Source organism: Monodon monoceros, unplaced genomic scaffold (genome assembly GCF_005190385.1).
Source record: "Monodon monoceros isolate NGI ecotype Baffin Bay Population unplaced genomic scaffold, NGI_Narwhal_1 Super_Scaffold_17, whole genome shotgun sequence".
Classification (NCBI taxonomy): domain Eukaryota; kingdom Metazoa; phylum Chordata; class Mammalia; order Artiodactyla; family Monodontidae; genus Monodon; species Monodon monoceros.
Window position 1 is genome coordinate 1,271,658 of NW_021703773.1, and position 16,345 is coordinate 1,288,002.

Here is a 16,345-nt window from a genome sequence, read left to right on the forward strand (position 1 = left end):
TGGGCTGGAATTACAGCAATTCAAATTGGTACTAAGGAACATTTATATCAGATGTTCTAATTGGCTATTGATCATAAAGTAAAGTAATTTCTGAGGGTCGTCTTAGAACAAAGGATCCCAGACAGTAAAAAAGTGGTGGAATTACTGTTAAATTCACCGATAACACCTTGGGAACAAAAAAAAACAACAAATAAAAACAGCCACAAAAATGGATGCCGGTTCCACCCTCATAGATTCACATTTAGTTTCTCTAGGGTGAGGTCCAGGTAAGGTTTCAGGCCCCTGTAGACGTTTCTATGGGCTGAGAACCGCAGAGCCAGGTGACCAGCTCTAAGCCCTTCTCCAGCCTTGTTCCCTCCCATAAACCCCTCGCTCACTCTGCTCATTTTTTGGTTCCTCCAAGACATCAAGTTCATTCTTGCCCTTGGGACCTTTGCAAGAGCTGTTGCCACTGCCCTGTATGTTTCTGCACCCTCTCTAGCCCACCCACAGACTCACTCCTTCCTGTGCCATCGTAGATATCACCTCCTGAGAGAGGTCTTCTTGGCTGGATCCCCCAGTCAAGAGCCACTGGTCACTCTGTAGCACTTCTTACTTCAGTTATCTGCAGAGCACTTATCCTTCTCTAAATTTCTCTTGGCTGTTTTCTGTCTATTCTCCACCAAAGTGAAATCCTTATCTGTGCTGTTCATCACAGCTTCCCAAGCTTCTAGGGCAGTGCCTGGCACACAGCAGCAATTCGGTAAATATCTGTTGAATAAATGAGCAATAAGCAAAAAAACAAAATAATAATCTAGGTCACCTCTATCTACCATACCTCATGAAAATCAACACTGTGTTACAAACATAGCCAAACTTTAAACATTACAGTCAGCCTTCCTGAAAAATATCCTTTTCCCGTATCTATAGAATGAAATATTGAAGACTAAAATCCATCTTTCAGAAAAACTGTAAAATTGATAGGCATCATATAAAACAATTACCAGTCCGTGTGACTCCCAGAGTGAATACATTTAAAATAAAGCATCCCTTCAATTTCCTTTGGCATAAACTGTCACCTCCCTAGGCAGTGCAGCATGACCGTTTACTTACATTCTTCGACATCGTGTAAATTTTTTGAATTAAATCTTTTACTCTGTATTTTTGACATTTATTCATATAATTGGGTTGTTAGAGAATCTTTCAAACTCAAGTCCCCCTAATAATCAATTTTAGTGGAAATAAACAGGTAGTCCAAAGGAAAAATGAGAGATATATTCAAATATTATTTCCTCTAGCTCCACTTTTTGGGTACTAAAAGTAGAGGCACCTCTATTCATACATTAAAGAAATTCAAGGCTGATCTAGTCTTTAAGTGTCCATTTCTAGTAACACCAAGAAAATCACCACCAAAAAATAGCTTTACTTTTAGGGGACTGAATGGTGGTCTCCAAAAAGATATATCCACACCCTAGAACCTGTGAATATTATCTCACATGGCAAAAGAGTGAATATCACCTTACATGGTAAAAGATGTGATTATGTTAATGATCTTGAGAGGAGGTGCTTTCCTGAATTATCTGGTTGGACCCCAAATGCAAACCCATGTACCCTTAGATGAGAGATGCTGACAGAAGTGGGGGAGTCAATGTGGTCATGGAAGCAGGGGCTGGAACGAGGTGGCCGACAACCAGCAGATGCTACAAGAGGCAAAGACCAGATCCCTCTGGAGCCTTCAGAGGGAGCACAGCCCTGCCAGCACCTTTCTTTTAGAGTTCCAGCCTCCAGAACTGTGAGACAATGCATTTCTATTGTTTTAAGCTTTCAGTTTGTGGTCATTTCACAACATTTGTTATAATGGTCACTTAATTGACCATTAAGATGTGCTAGACACTATGAAAAGCAAGGCACAAAAAGTTTGATAGCTATCCAAAAAATGCTTTTGTTTTAAAGTAAATAAAGTTTGACATTTACATTTTAAATAAGTATAATTTAAATATATTCAATTTCCATTTGCAGGACAGATCAAGAATATGGTGTTCTGTTCTCCTCATGATTTGAAGCCAATCGCTTGATCTCTGTAAGGCAGTTTTCCACCTGAAAATACAAGATTAAAATTCTTGGCCCCCTCACGGTTGTAAGGCTAATGAGAAAAAAGACGATGACAGACGACCCCTCAAAGATTCACAGAGTCTTAGAGCTACCGTAGCCCTAGAGGAGAATTTAGAGCCAACCTCGATCCAGGGAGGGGAACACAACAACTCACAGGGTGAGGCCGTTGCCCTGCAAGAGCCAGGGGACCCTAGGTACCTTGACTCTGCCAAGAGCCCTTTGCACAGGGATGTGCTGCCCATAGAAGGATAAGGAAAATATTCCCAATTCACCCGTGCGTGGGACTGCAACACAGATTGTTTCCACTGAAAAGACTCTGGCCTAGGCCTGATGGGGGGAAAAGTAACAAAACAAAAACCCAAAACGTATTCTGAGGATAATGAGCCAGACCCTACACAGAACCTGCACAAAAAGGAGGTGTCAGGCCATTGTAAACATCAATTCTTCCAGCATCAGTTAGCCAAGAAAGAGATCGAAAGGATCTGCCTGGAACCCATCCCAGGTAATAAACAATCCAAAAGGTCACATCTTAATGAGTGTCAGTCAGCACTGCCATCTTCCCATTAAAGAGACAGTGTGATAGAGACAAAGTGTGTGATAAAACTCACACCCAAACAGTAAAAATTCTTAACAACTGAGAATAGGAGGCAGCTTCTTTAATTTGATGAAGGGTATTTACAAAAACCCTCCAACAGGCATCAGACCTATCAGTGAAATGATAAAAGTTTTCCCTTCAGGATCAGGAATAAGATAAGGATGCCCACCACCACTACTTCCGTTCAACACTGTACTCAAGATCTTAGCCTATGCAGTAAGGCAAGAAAAAGAAATAAAAATGATAAGGGGTGGAAATGAAGAAATAAAAGTGTCATTATTTACTGATGTGTGATTATATATGTCAAAAATCCAAAAGAAAGCACAGATGAAATATTAGAATTAATAAGCATGTTTAACAATGTTGCTAGATACAAAATTCAGTATGTAAAAATAAACTGTATTTCAATATATCAGCACAAAGAGTCAGAAAACGAAATATTTAAAAGACACCACTGACTACATAATCAGAAATATAAAGTATCTAGAAAGGGGTTTAACAAAAGATGTGCAAAACCTATACAAGGAAAATTATCAAGTTTATTGAGTTTTCTAAAAGTAGCTCAGGTGTGTGCATGGGTTTTAGTCATAACAAATGAAAGAAAAGTAAGTTGGATATGATTATCACCATATCTTCTCATTCAAAATTGGTTTTTGAAATCTAGAGGTATCTTGATGCATTAAATAAGAATTCTGATCAGACAGGTACAATGTAGGTTCTGATTGTAGACCAGAAAGGCTTCTTATCATTATCCCATGTTTTAAGTAAACATTGAAGAAACATTTGAATTACCATACTTTTCCACACTAAGTACTATATTAACTGTGAAAAACAAAAGGACTTTAAGTCCTTTAATTTTACAATGAATATACAGAAAAGTCTATTGGATTATAAGATCTAAAGTGACTTTAACACATACCTAAAGATATGTATACAATTTTAACACATCTGAGATTCTACTCCATCTACTCTATTCCAATCCATTTAGAATAAGTGGTCCAAACCAATGGATATATAATGGGGCCAATTCATCCTTTAATGGGAATTATTTGAAATTTCCGCCTTAATTTTTAGTTATTCCCCTGTTAGAGCTACCTTTAAATGTAGATGGAATGGATAGCTTCCCTTAATGTGATATTTATAAAGCAGACTTCTCAAAATTCTCCATTAGCCTGAAAACATCAAAAATCCAAGCATCAATGGTAATTCCTTTGAACTAAGACACTATGCCTCCTGGGATCCATTTTTAAAAGAAAAATACTTCTTGGAGGAGGTAATATATATGAGTCATTATCCAATTTTAATACAAAACTTAATTTACCTGACTCATAAGCAAGATTTTGGGGAATCAAATCTGACAATGCACAGGGGAAAGGCACAGTACTTTTAGGGAGTACAGAGTGCTACCATTAGCCAGATGGGCTGGCACAGTGAGGTATGCTGGAAAGTACAAAGTTGACAACATCACAGTGCTAAAGGAAAAGTGAAAAGACGCCAGAGACGAGCATAATTCACTTGACAGTGTAGCTGAGGACACAGTCCTGCTGTCAAGATGTGTTTGAGTGACTTGAATATGGCACTTATTCACAACCTGACTTGCAGTGCTGATGGCCTGCTCTCTACAGCACCCCAGTGGAATATGGTAAACCCATGAAAGCAGGGGTTATGTTTTATTCTCTTACAGACCCTAAGGCACAATAAAGCCCTCAATAATAGCTTTTGGTGAATTGAAAATTCATTTAAAAGCAAGTAACTTAGCTCTGGGGATATAAAAATTATATGTTTAAATTAGAGATAGCATTTTTTTAAATGTTAAAAGTTGGCTGCTGACAAAACCAAGTGTTGACAAAGATATAGAGCAACTGGAACTCACAAACAATGCTGGTGGGAGTCTACACTGACACCACCAATTTGGAAAACAGTTTCTTAGTGAGTTCTAAAGATACACATAGGCTCTGTGATCCAGTAATTCAAGAATAGATGTGTCCACCAGAGCTTTATTTGTAACAGTCATTGTATGATGGACACAAATTGTCCATCAACAGTAAAATGATAAATAAATTGCTGTATATTCCTACAATTGAACACTACACAGCAACAAACAAGAACAAACTGTTGTATCAATCTCACACAGTGAAAGAAGCCAGATGCAAAGGAACACAGACCTTATGATGCCACTTACCTGAAGCTCAAAAACAGGCAAAACTAATCCAAGATGTTGGATTAGATCAGAGGTCAGAATAGCAGTTATCTTTGAGGGCAGGGGTATTAAGTGTGAGAGAGGGGTGGACAGGGAGCCTCTCTGGTGCTAGACATGTCCTAAATCTTGATCTGTGTGGTGATCTGTGTGGGTATATTTGTATGTAAAACTTCACTGAGCTGCACACTTAAGATTTGTGTACTTAATATAAATTATACCTCATCAAAATGGTAAATAAGAAAAAATGGTGGCTGTTTATCAATGTTTAAAATTTGTTTTAATCACTTTAATTATGAGAAGCCAATTTTCTTTAAACATATATTTGCTGTTGGCAATAATTTGAACATCTAAACACTTGGAAGGAACTTTTAGCCAATAAAATAAAGAACAGGACTCTCTCCCAACTCAGATATTTAAGCGGTTCTGTCTCAATAGTTTGGTCCTCATTAACATCTCAAAGAAGCCCTAATCAAAATCCAGACATCAATGGAGAGCAGGAGGTAATGTGGACAGGCACCGAAATGAGAAGCATCTCCAGCTTTGCGACTGGGGGTCCCCAGGGGCTCAGGGCACGGCTCTTGCTACCCCTGAGGACTCTCCTAATGTAATAAGACGTGTACGGCGATGCCTCTGATTCCTGAAACTCTACATCTGAGATGCATAAGACACTCACTGGCCAGACCCTCTGTCTTACATGAGCCAGTTGCCAGCTAAAGACCTGTTAGTCAGGAAGTTACAGAAACTAGAGCAGGAGAATTACTGCTGACATGAGCCTGGTGTGTCTATGGTGGAAAGACAAAGGCAGCGGAAAGCAGACAGAAATCAGAACCAGGGAAAGGGTCGCTGTTAGCTGCCACCTCTTTCTCACTGACTGATGTGGCTACGATGGCATTTGCATGAAAAAGGTGCTAAACATATTTTAAGTTAATGATTAAACATAAAGGAGTTGTTATTGTTGTTTAAGAAACTCCAGATGAAAATAACCAACATTTGGGAAAAAAATAATATTGAAAAGCCACAGAGAAAGGCATTAACTTCAGCTTCCACAGCCAAAGCCCGTGGAAAATGGCCTCGGCTATTTCAGCCACTGACTTTCAGAGCTTTCGAGCAAACCTACAGTCCATCAGCAAAATGGAAAGACCTCTGCCCTTTTTGCTGCCAGAACTGGCTACCTGAAAAGCTAAGGTATGATACCTCTGAATTCTATGAAGATGCTGTTAAGTTTTCAGTGGGGTCTAGATAGATAAGTTGGATTCATTTCAAAATATTTAGATGAAAACTGCCGGCCTCATTTTCATCAACAAAAAAGTCATTACATCATTTTTTCCCTTTAGCCAACTTCCCACTTGAACGGGAAACACACTCATCATGTATCACCTCATAATTGCGTATTTTAAATGGCTATAGAAAAATCATCCACCATCAAGTGTTTTCTTCATACTGAAAACAGGAAAATCTGCCAATCAACTGGAAAAATGTCAGCAACAACAACAAAAATGTAAATACTTCCCCTTAAAATATTATCGAGTCACTTCCCCCAAAGACCTAAATGTTTATCCATCTATAAAATTTCATCTCCCCTGATGAAAGGGATGAAAACTTTAAAATTCACACCATTAATTTTCTCCTTTTCTTGTCATTCTTCATGGATATGAGGCAGTGAGAGAAGAGTAGTATTTTAGGCTTAATACTGATTCTAAGGAAAAAAAATCAGAGTAATTTTCAGAACAGGTTAACACAGGAAGTCAAGAAAGTAAAAAGCAACAAGATTCAAGAGTCCCTTCTGGGAAACTAGCCTTAAGAATGGTTCAGGCTCAAATATCAAATGTTTCTTTGACAAGCAAAAGAATCACTTTCTGTGTGTACACTACTCACAAAGTAAAAGTTTAAATTCAGCAAAAATAATAAATTATTTCAGCAGTTCAAATTAATTCTATATACCCAACTACAAATAAATAAGTTTACCCTTTGGGTGGATAATTTGCAAGGCACACTTCTTATGCAAAAGGGAGGAAACTGGATAGCAAATACTAAAAATGGCATTTCATAAGGACTATTAAATGTTTACACACAATGTTTTATTAATCGGGCCACTTGTGACAATTCAAGCTTTTCATGGATGTCCATGAAAGACAAAAGACACTACTTTTCATTTTGTTCCAGTTAAGATAAATAACCTGGAATGAAATATAATTGTGCACTTTCTCTAGAAAACTGCCATGGCCCTGAAAATCATATTTAGAAAAGAAGACAATACAAGGGAATCCATGTCAAAACTGTATGCGTTTCAACCCATGGAAATGACATCAAAGGAGAACTACACAGAGGACAGAGGATGAAATTAACAGACAGCGGGTTGGCGCTCCCACCAGCAGATCATTTAAAAGGATACACTCTCTCGGCTGCTCTTCAGAGGTTTTACTTTGATTCAAGACATGAAAAAGATGAAGTCAGCTAGCTTCATACTCTCCTCACCCAGCCCAACCCAGCAAATTAGTTCCCACCCACTCCATCCAAATACGCACTGTCTGAGCAACCAGCACGCTGAACGAGCACAACCAGAGAACGTGATCAAGACACAACGGACATAGAGAACAGACTGGTGGTTGCCAAGGGGGAGGGGGCTGGGGGAGGGATGGAGGGGCAGGCTGGGGTGAGCAGATGTAAGCTTTTATGTAGAGAATGGATAAACAACAAGGCCCTACTGTATAGCACAGGGAACTATCTCCAATATCCTACGGTACACCATAACGGAAGAGAATATTAAAAAAAGAATGTATATATGTGTATAACTGAATCACTTTCCTGTACAGCAGCAGAAGTTAACCTTAACAGGCTCAACTGATTAACAGCCAATGGTTTTACTTTTTCCAGTAACTGCGAGCTGCACACTGTGCCCCCTTCCCCTTGGGAAGTGAGTGATTTTTATTCTCAGTCCATTCCCAATCGTTTTAGTCTCCTCTGCTTATTAAAATATTAATAACATTAATATTAATAATAATATTTATATATTAAAATAACCACCTATGAAGTATCTTGTCTAAAAATAACTGAACCTGAATCTAGTCAAGTTTCTAAATCTACCTACCAGCTTACAGGTAATACCAGGGATAGAGAAACAAGTTAATTGTCACCAAGAGGAATCAGTCAAGAGGGTGAAATGTTCTACAGGACAAATGAACCTGCTTCTCCATCAGTCAATGTCAGGAAGAAAAAAGAGAGAGTTCACTAGGGGAACAACAACATAATAAAAGAGACATAAAACACAGTAACCAAATGCAAAATGTGGGCCTTGTTTATATACAAATTTGAAAAGCAACTGTGAAATGATCCCTTTGAAATAACTGGGGAAATCTGAATGTGAGTTGGGTGTTATATAATATTAAGTAAGGAATTAATATTAATTTTGTTATAAACAATAATGGCATAATGGTTTTGCAAAAAAAAGTCCTCGTATGTCAGAAATATACACAAGAGCATTTACACGTGAAATGACATAATGGCTAGGATTTGCTTTAAAATATTCTCACAAAAAGATTTTTAATAAAGTAAAAGTTGGGGAAGGAGAGAAGAAACAAGATGGGCAAAATGCTGATACCTGTTGAGACTGGGCGATGGGTTCATGAAAGTTCATTATATTCTACTTTTGTGTATATTTAAATATGTTCACAATAAAAGGGTTTTTTTTTAAGTCCATGCAACATTTCAATCTCACATTCAATTCTAAGATTTCCCTCCTCTCTGTAAAGCAGGCCAAGCTGTTGGTCCTAATGGCTGAGGAGGGAAGAGGTGGGTGGGCAGAGGCAGAGGAAGGGGTAGTCTGCTCCCCACGCCACTCCCTCTTCCCTGCACCCGCTCCTCTGGTCGCAGAGCAGAGAGGTTGGGGGGAGCTTTTCCCTTCGTGGTTAGTTGCTTCTGTGTTGGTGTCCTATTCTTTTACACAATGGACACAGAAGGATGGGTGGAGGCCCCAGCAAGGCTTGCTGGCAGGAGGCTCAATCCCGAGCAGTAACTGGGCATCAATGGCGTTAGATCCGATTGCACCTTCCAGGTGAACCCCCGCCAGCAGCATCATGCCACCCTGCACTGATACGAGAGCCTTCTCTCCACGCCTGTGACAGCCCAAGCTAGTCTTCCCTCTGTGGGCCAGGACGTGGGCCTGCTCATGGTGGGAGCCTGCCTGCATATTTCTCAGGGACCCTGAACTCGAGGGGGCTGTCTTGTGTCGTCTGCATGTTACCCCACCACACCCTCTGTCATCAGTGCTCTGCTCTGTGCTCCATCAGCCCTGGGGCAGATCAGCAGGCCCGGTAGCTCAGCAGACATCCAGTAAGATAGCACACACGCAGCCTTCGCTTCTTGAAGACCCCAGGAATTTGATGAGCAATCCTCTGGCCCCTCCTCCGCCTCAGCTCAGAAGCATGGTACCCTCCCAGCCCCCTTAGCCTCTCTGCTTTCCTTTGGAAGATTCACAAAGGTTGTCCCCAGAAGTCCCTCTTCTTATCTGTCATTGGTAGAAGTTTGACAAACTAGTGTCCCTTTTTTTAAAAATTTATTTTATTATTTATTTATTTAATTTTTGGCTGCATTGGCTCTTCGTTGCTGCGCGCAGGCTTTCTCTAGTTGCAGCAAGTGGGGGCTACTCTTCATTGAGGTGCAAAGGTTTCTCATTGCAGTGGCTTCTATTGTTGCGGAGCACGGGCTCTAGGCTCACAGGCTTCAGCAGTTGTGGCTCCCGGGCTCAGTAGTTGTGGCTCGCAGGCTGTAGAGCACAGGCTCAGTAGCTGCGGCCCGCGGGCTCTAGAGTGATGGTTCAGTAGCTGTGGCCCGTGGGCTCTAAAGCGCAGGCTCAGTAGTTGTGGCTCACAGGCTCTAGAGTGCAGGCTCAGTAGTTGTGGCTCACGGGCTCTAGAGTGCAGGCTCAGTAGTTGTGGTGCACAGGCTTAGCTGTTCCGTGGCATGTGGGATCTTCCCGGACCAGGGCTCGAACCCATGTCCCCTGCACTGGCAGGCAGATTCTTAACCACTGCACCACCAGGGAAGTCCCTAGTGTCCCTCCTTGCACATGGAAATCAACTGGGGGTGTACTGGGCCTTGGAGAACTTAGAACTTGTTCTCAACAGGACACTAGCTCTACTGTTGGGGCTGGGGGGTGCGGCACAAAAGATCTCAGCCAGCACCTCCCACTGCCCTGCTGTATCTATTAGGCATCAGGCAATGAGAATATGAAGGCAAATGAGACCTGCCGCACTGGCTTTGACATCACAGGGAGTGAATGTGGGCACAGGACCTGACACTTCCCGGGGCTCTGCCTTGAGTAAGACTCTGGAGCCTTGTGAAGACTTTGCCCCTGTCACCAGGAAAGGAGAGGTGGCCGAGATGACTCCCTGACCCAGAGGCCTGGAGGCTGATGAACGAAACTCCTGGCATTCTGTGATCCCAGCCCTCTGCCACAGCTGATTCAAAAGTGAAGAGCCCATTGGCGTGGGCCCTGTAGGTGTGGTTCCCTGAATGGAGTGGTGGAAAACACCGTGCCACAGCCAACAGGCTGGTGCAGGGTCCAGATCAGGTGGTGTGCACAGCCCACGCCCAAGTCACAAGGTAGCAGGCGGGCTGTAGACGCTGCCCTGAGATTCTACTCCCCCTAGCTGTTCACCCTGCCACTGGCATTCAGGATGACAATTTATCACAATTTCTAATATTATCTCTCCCAAAAGCCAAGTCCTATTATGAGAGCTAGTCCAGTCCCTGGCCACCGAGAGACCTAGGGTAAGCCAATGCAGTGGACACCTGCCATGCCCTGGGCTTTGTGTACACCCCTCCTATACTTAGGAATCAACCCTATGATCTTCCGCCTCAAAGAAGACATTTAGTTTTCCAGGATCTCTTGCATTTAGGGTGAACCATCACCCTGGATTTTAAGTTAAAAAATTAACTATTACTTAAGTCACTGTATTTGGGGGTAGTTTAGCCCAGTCTCTAATACTCACATGAAATGAAAAGAGCCTGTTCTACAGGACTGCAGACCCTACCACCTATGTGTCATCCATGAATTTACATTTGAGTGTGTGTATGAATACTGACGCACAGCCAGGTTTCTCAGAACAGCATCCACCCTGGTGTCTCTGTCTTCTCACCTCTCAGCCCCTCAGTCTGGCTGCCTCACCACCACTCCACTCACACTGACCCTCCTGAGGTCACCTCTGAGCTCCTTTACAAAGCCCTGATTGCCAAATGCCTTAGGAGTCAGGTCAACAGAAACACACCCGCCTGAACTCCACCCCAATCATCGTGATCACTGACTGTACCTAGATGAATAGATTTACTCCACTGCCCAGCAGAAAGAAATTAAGTCTTCTCTGGAGGAAGGTAACAGCATCCAGAGACCTTACGATTTTCATATACAATGTCAGGTCCTTAATGAAAAATTACAAAGCACAACAAGAGACAAGAACAAATGACCAAAAACTAAAGAGAAAGGACGGATAATATATACACTCTAGGTGTACTATCTAGGGGATATACAATCATTATCAAAAAGGAATTTTGATATAATTATAATTGCTGTGTGCTAGAAAACATAGATTAAAGATGATGAATTTTACCAGATACCTGGAATCTATGTAAAAGAATTAGATAGAAATATAGTAATTGAAATTAAAAATGCAATAGACAGGTTTAAGAGCAGATTAGACAGAGCAAAAGAGGGATTTCCTAAAGTAAAAGAGATGTAAGGAGAAAATATCCACATAAAAAGCACAGAGAGAACAAAAGAATGAAAATACAGAAAAGAGCTGAAGTGGCACCTGAGACATGGATCAAAGAACTAACATGCCTGTAACTTGAATCCCAAAAGGAGAAAAGAGGAGAAAGAAGCAATAGTTGCAGAAATACTCACCCAGAGTTTTCCAAAACCAATTAAGGATATTGAGCTGCAAATCCAAGATGCTCCGTGAACCACAACTAGGGGAAATATATTTGGGGGTAGGCAGCTAGTGTCTGCTACCCATCAACCTTGCAACTTTCAAAAGACCCTTCACCTCTGCACTTTTTTCATCTGTAGAAGGCTTATGTTCTTATGACTTAAGTTTAGTCAAACTAAATGATCACCCTCCAGAGCTAACATCTGAGAAATCTGTGTTCCCTAAGCCTGAAAGCTTACAGCCATGTGCCTCCCAGGCAGTGGTATTTGGCTTCTGGAATTAAGTTATGGAGACAGTTAACATTACTCACACTGAGCTTTTGCAAGTCTGTGGTGATTTTCACGTTGCAATTTCAAACTGAGCTGAAATAAAGGTTTCTTTCTCTTTTTTTTTTTGTTTTAACACAGTAAGGTTTAGCTTGGATTCTGAATTAAGAGAAAGTTTAGGCTAACAGTTAACCTTGGATTAATATTTATCTTACTAATGCTGGCTTTATATCACATGGTGATACTCTATTTCCTCCAGGAAATTTTTTATGCCATTATAAAATTCTAGCTAATGCCACAAATTCTAGATGTAGGGCACACTGCCAGAGAGCACTATTGACTGCTTATTTGAAAACCAATCATCTATTTATAAAATCAGAAGAAGCATAATCTAAATATACTCAGAGGAGAAAAAGGCTGGATCCTGTGCCACCATGTCCTTTTCTTTCAGAGTCTGTCCCAGAATGACTGGTGACAAAAAGTGCTCTGTCCCATAGCTGCAGTAGTATCTGATAAGCAATAAAGCATTACAAGGCATCTCTTTATGTTTTTAAGAACTTGTTATCCAGCTCAACCACAAAAAAAGATATTCAGAAGCAAGAGTGATGGCAACCTTGACGTGCGGACCAGCAACAGACAGCAGGACAGGCTGGGAACATCCAAGTGGACTTTGGAATCAAATAGATTTAAGTTTGAATTCTAGGCCCGTCACTCTCAAGTCATCCGTGTACCCTTGGACAAGATATTTTACCTCTGAGCTTCCGTGTCTCTCATCTTTACTTAGAGAATTAATAAGAAGTACTGTCCATAGCTGTGGCAGGGAACAAATGGGGGAATTATACAGTATACGTGAAGTAGATTATATAGTGCTTGGAACCCCATGCAGAAAATGGTCCCCTTTTGTCACCTTCTGGCCCACCCCTGGGCTGGTCACTTCCCAGCACCACAGAGAGAGACCAGTGAGGGCTCTTTCCTCCGTCCATAAATTCACAGGACGAGGATTGCTTTCTGTCTGAGTTTACACTCTCTGGTGACAACTGGCATCATTTCTGTGGTAAGGCCAGTGACCCCACGTTGACCATGTGAAGACAAGCTTGATTCGCCTGCCTCTGATCCAAGATTTAGCTTCTGGGGCCTGTCCCACACCCCGTGCAGCGTGGGTCGATTTGGTGGACGCTGACTTGGAGTTAAACCCGAGCAGGACCCTATGCGGCCTTCCCAGGACAGACCCCTACCCACCATGTCCTATTCCTGCCTTTCGTCTGTAGAAAACCTTTAGCCAAAGAATAAACTTAATCAGAGAAGTGAGAAAATGCAGAAGCAAAGAAAAGCAGTCAAACAGGACAAAATAATAATAATTTAGTCATTAAACAACGTCAAGGACCTTTAGTTCCTCCTCAAGGGCTATGGATAATATTCTGAGCCATGTCCTGTGAGCAGTCTTGTAGATACTGAAACTCCCACCAGGTGGAAGAAGTTAACTAACGACACGATGACCAGGCTGTAGCCATGACATAAGCTGCCACAATTCGGAGAACTGGCCTCAAGGAAATGAGAGCTAACTGATCCTGGAACTGAATATTAACTGTACTTAAAACAATCAAGACGACACTGATCAGACCACCGCATGACCAATTTCGAGCTGACTGTGCTGTTTCTACACGTAGCCCCTTCCCTCCGCCTGTACATCCCTGAAGCTCCCCCTTCAAAGCTCTTGCCCCCTGGTCAGCAGGGGGAGTCGGCCTTTGGACACGAGTCTGTCTTCTCCCTTGGTTTCCAGCCTCCAAAATAAAGCAACTTTTCCTTTCTACCAACACTTGTCTCTCCAGTATTGGCTTGTGAGCAGTGAGCAGCTGGACCTGAGTTTAGTGACAGCTTCTGTGTCCTATGTTCTCACCTGGGCCCTTTCCTGGAAAAGTCCCCGGAGGACACAGCCTGTGGCTGCAGGACCCACCTTACTCTCCCTGTGTTAATTCCCTGAGGAGCTACTGCAAAAACCCACCCACCTCACTGAGCCATTTCCCACCTGGCTTCTCATGGTACGAGGCAGAGGAACAGAGATTCGAGAGGATGTCAGGCCCTGAGGGGAAAGAGCAGAAGAACATAACAGGACAATCCTCCAAGAGGACCTGAGACCCACCTCCACGTCACCAAGTCACCAGCTCACTGATGGGCAGAGATCCAGGTCTAAGCAGCACTGAGGGCTCAGAAGCAGGACCCTCGACACGCCCTCCTCTTCACCACTTCCCTCCACCCTCCAGCAACCTCAGGACCACACCTGCAAGAAACCGGGGCCAAACCCCCGGCACACAACAGCGGGAGGCCCAGGGGCTGAGGACCTCTGAGCCACACGTCACATCAGATGTTTTTCAACACGAAACCATTTCCCTCGAGGAAACATCCCAGCATCAAAGAGAGTGAAGTGGAGACAACTACTACAGCCTTAGAGAAAAAAAACAGAATTAGAAACCTCTTCCAAGCAGAGTGACTCTCAACGTCTAGCACATCCGAGACCACCTGCAGAGCATCTTAAAAATGCACATCACTGGCACCAGCCCAGACACTCAGGATCAGAAACTCTGGGATGAGCTTGGGCATTGGTATTTTTTCAAAGCTCCAAGACAAAGGCTGAGAAAAACTGGCTGAATCTGTGACTATTAGTGAGGAGCAAATCAAACTCAGAATCAGGTTTTCCCATCATGGGCAGCGTTTCTTCAAGGCTGGTGGGTGAAACACTGTTCTTAAAAAGTTAAGAATTGTCATGCTGGAAAAGGATTCTGTGGAGAAGAAAGCTGGGACCCACGAGGTTAAGCCAAACTTAAGTCTTCCCTTTAGAATTTCCAGAACCTTTAACAGGCCCAGGTCCGTCGTACACTACAAGAGAGGAATACGCTATATGGTATTTTCCAAACTTCTCTGATCAGAAAACTCTCCCTTCGAAAAATGTCTGGTAGCTCTAGTAATCTCTGGGAAACACTTTGGGTCTGACAAACTGTCCTCCGTTAATTGTTTCTAGAGGTTTCCTGAAAGAACAGTACAGTGAAAAGGCTGGAACACAAGGAGGGGCAATGACGACTCCACTCGGAGATTAGTCGAGAATCCAGTGACGAGGACCTTTTTTCCCATGTCTCCCCGCCTGGGATGCTGCTCTACACAGCCCAACACTCTTCTAACTTGGTCCCAATAGAAACACACATAGGTAATAATGACTCCCAAGCAGTGAATGAAAGTGAGCCTCTGCACACAGCACCGAATTTCTTGGAATAAAGTTGCCAGGTATATCCACGTTCTCAATGATACTGCAAACTTGTATGGACCTCCTTCCAAAAAGATGATGCTGTACAAGCCCTGTAAGCTGTTATTCTAGGAGCTAGTGCCAAGGGCACAAACACCCCTGCATCACAAGAGGGATCCTTAAAAGGGAGGTACCTTCCAACCTCAGGTCACATAGGGGCACAGCTTTCCTCTGTTTCCCCTCCTTGGGGGGTCAGAATTTTAAACTCAACATAAGCAACAGACGCTGGCTATGATCGGATCACACTTGCACTTCCTTTGTGGCCAGCACTGCAAATACGCAACAGAATAAAGTCATAGACAGGGTATTCAGTTGGTGATGACAAAAATACTAATGTCATAATACTACCTTCAATATCACATTCTAGCCAGTGAGAACTCAGCACAGACATTATTATTATTTCTGCAGATTATTATTTGATTGTAACATGAAATAAAGTTCATCTAAGCAAACTTAAAAGAATGCAGTAACTTATATCCTACCAGAGTACTGACTACCTAAGTATAGTATTACCCACAAACTTTACCTATAAGTTAGAGCGTGCCTTTGCTCCCAATCCACACATCTCCGGAGTGTCTCCTCTTCGCCAGGCAGTATCCTAGGAGGTTGAAATGCAGCAGTGAACGAGACAAAAATCCCCGCCCTCCTGAAGCTTTTATTCTAGATCCAGGAATCTAAATATTTAGCAAGTTAACTGGATTTTTGTCATTTCCATTTTCTTCTGAGGTTTCTTCACTATTAAACTCCTATCTCACGTGCACTCCAATGTTCACACCAGCACTAAGACATGGAAGCAAACTAAATATCCATTGACTGATGAATGGATAAAGATGTGGTACATATCTACAATGGAATACTACTCAGTCATAAAAAAGAATGAAATAATGCCATTTGTAGCAACATGGATGGACCTAGAGATTATCCTACTAAGTGAAGTAGGGCAGACTGAGAAAGACAAATACCATATGATATCAC

The 16,345-nt window shown here is 42.2% G+C and overlaps 1 protein-coding gene across 7 annotated transcripts in view; it reads right to left on the reverse strand.

Annotated features, from left to right (window-relative positions):
* Positions 1-16,345, reverse strand: part of CSGALNACT1 (chondroitin sulfate N-acetylgalactosaminyltransferase 1) — a 261,032-nt gene that overhangs the window by 143,808 nt on the left and 100,879 nt on the right. For 2 of the 7 annotated variants that reach the window (XM_029226616.1, XM_029226613.1), the window contains exon 3: positions 15,897-15,968. The exons of the other annotated variants lie outside the window; for them this stretch is intronic. The gene's annotated coding sequence lies outside the window, so the exon portion shown is untranslated. The remainder of the gene's footprint in view (positions 1-15,896; positions 15,969-16,345) is intronic. 7 annotated transcript variants of the gene reach the window in all.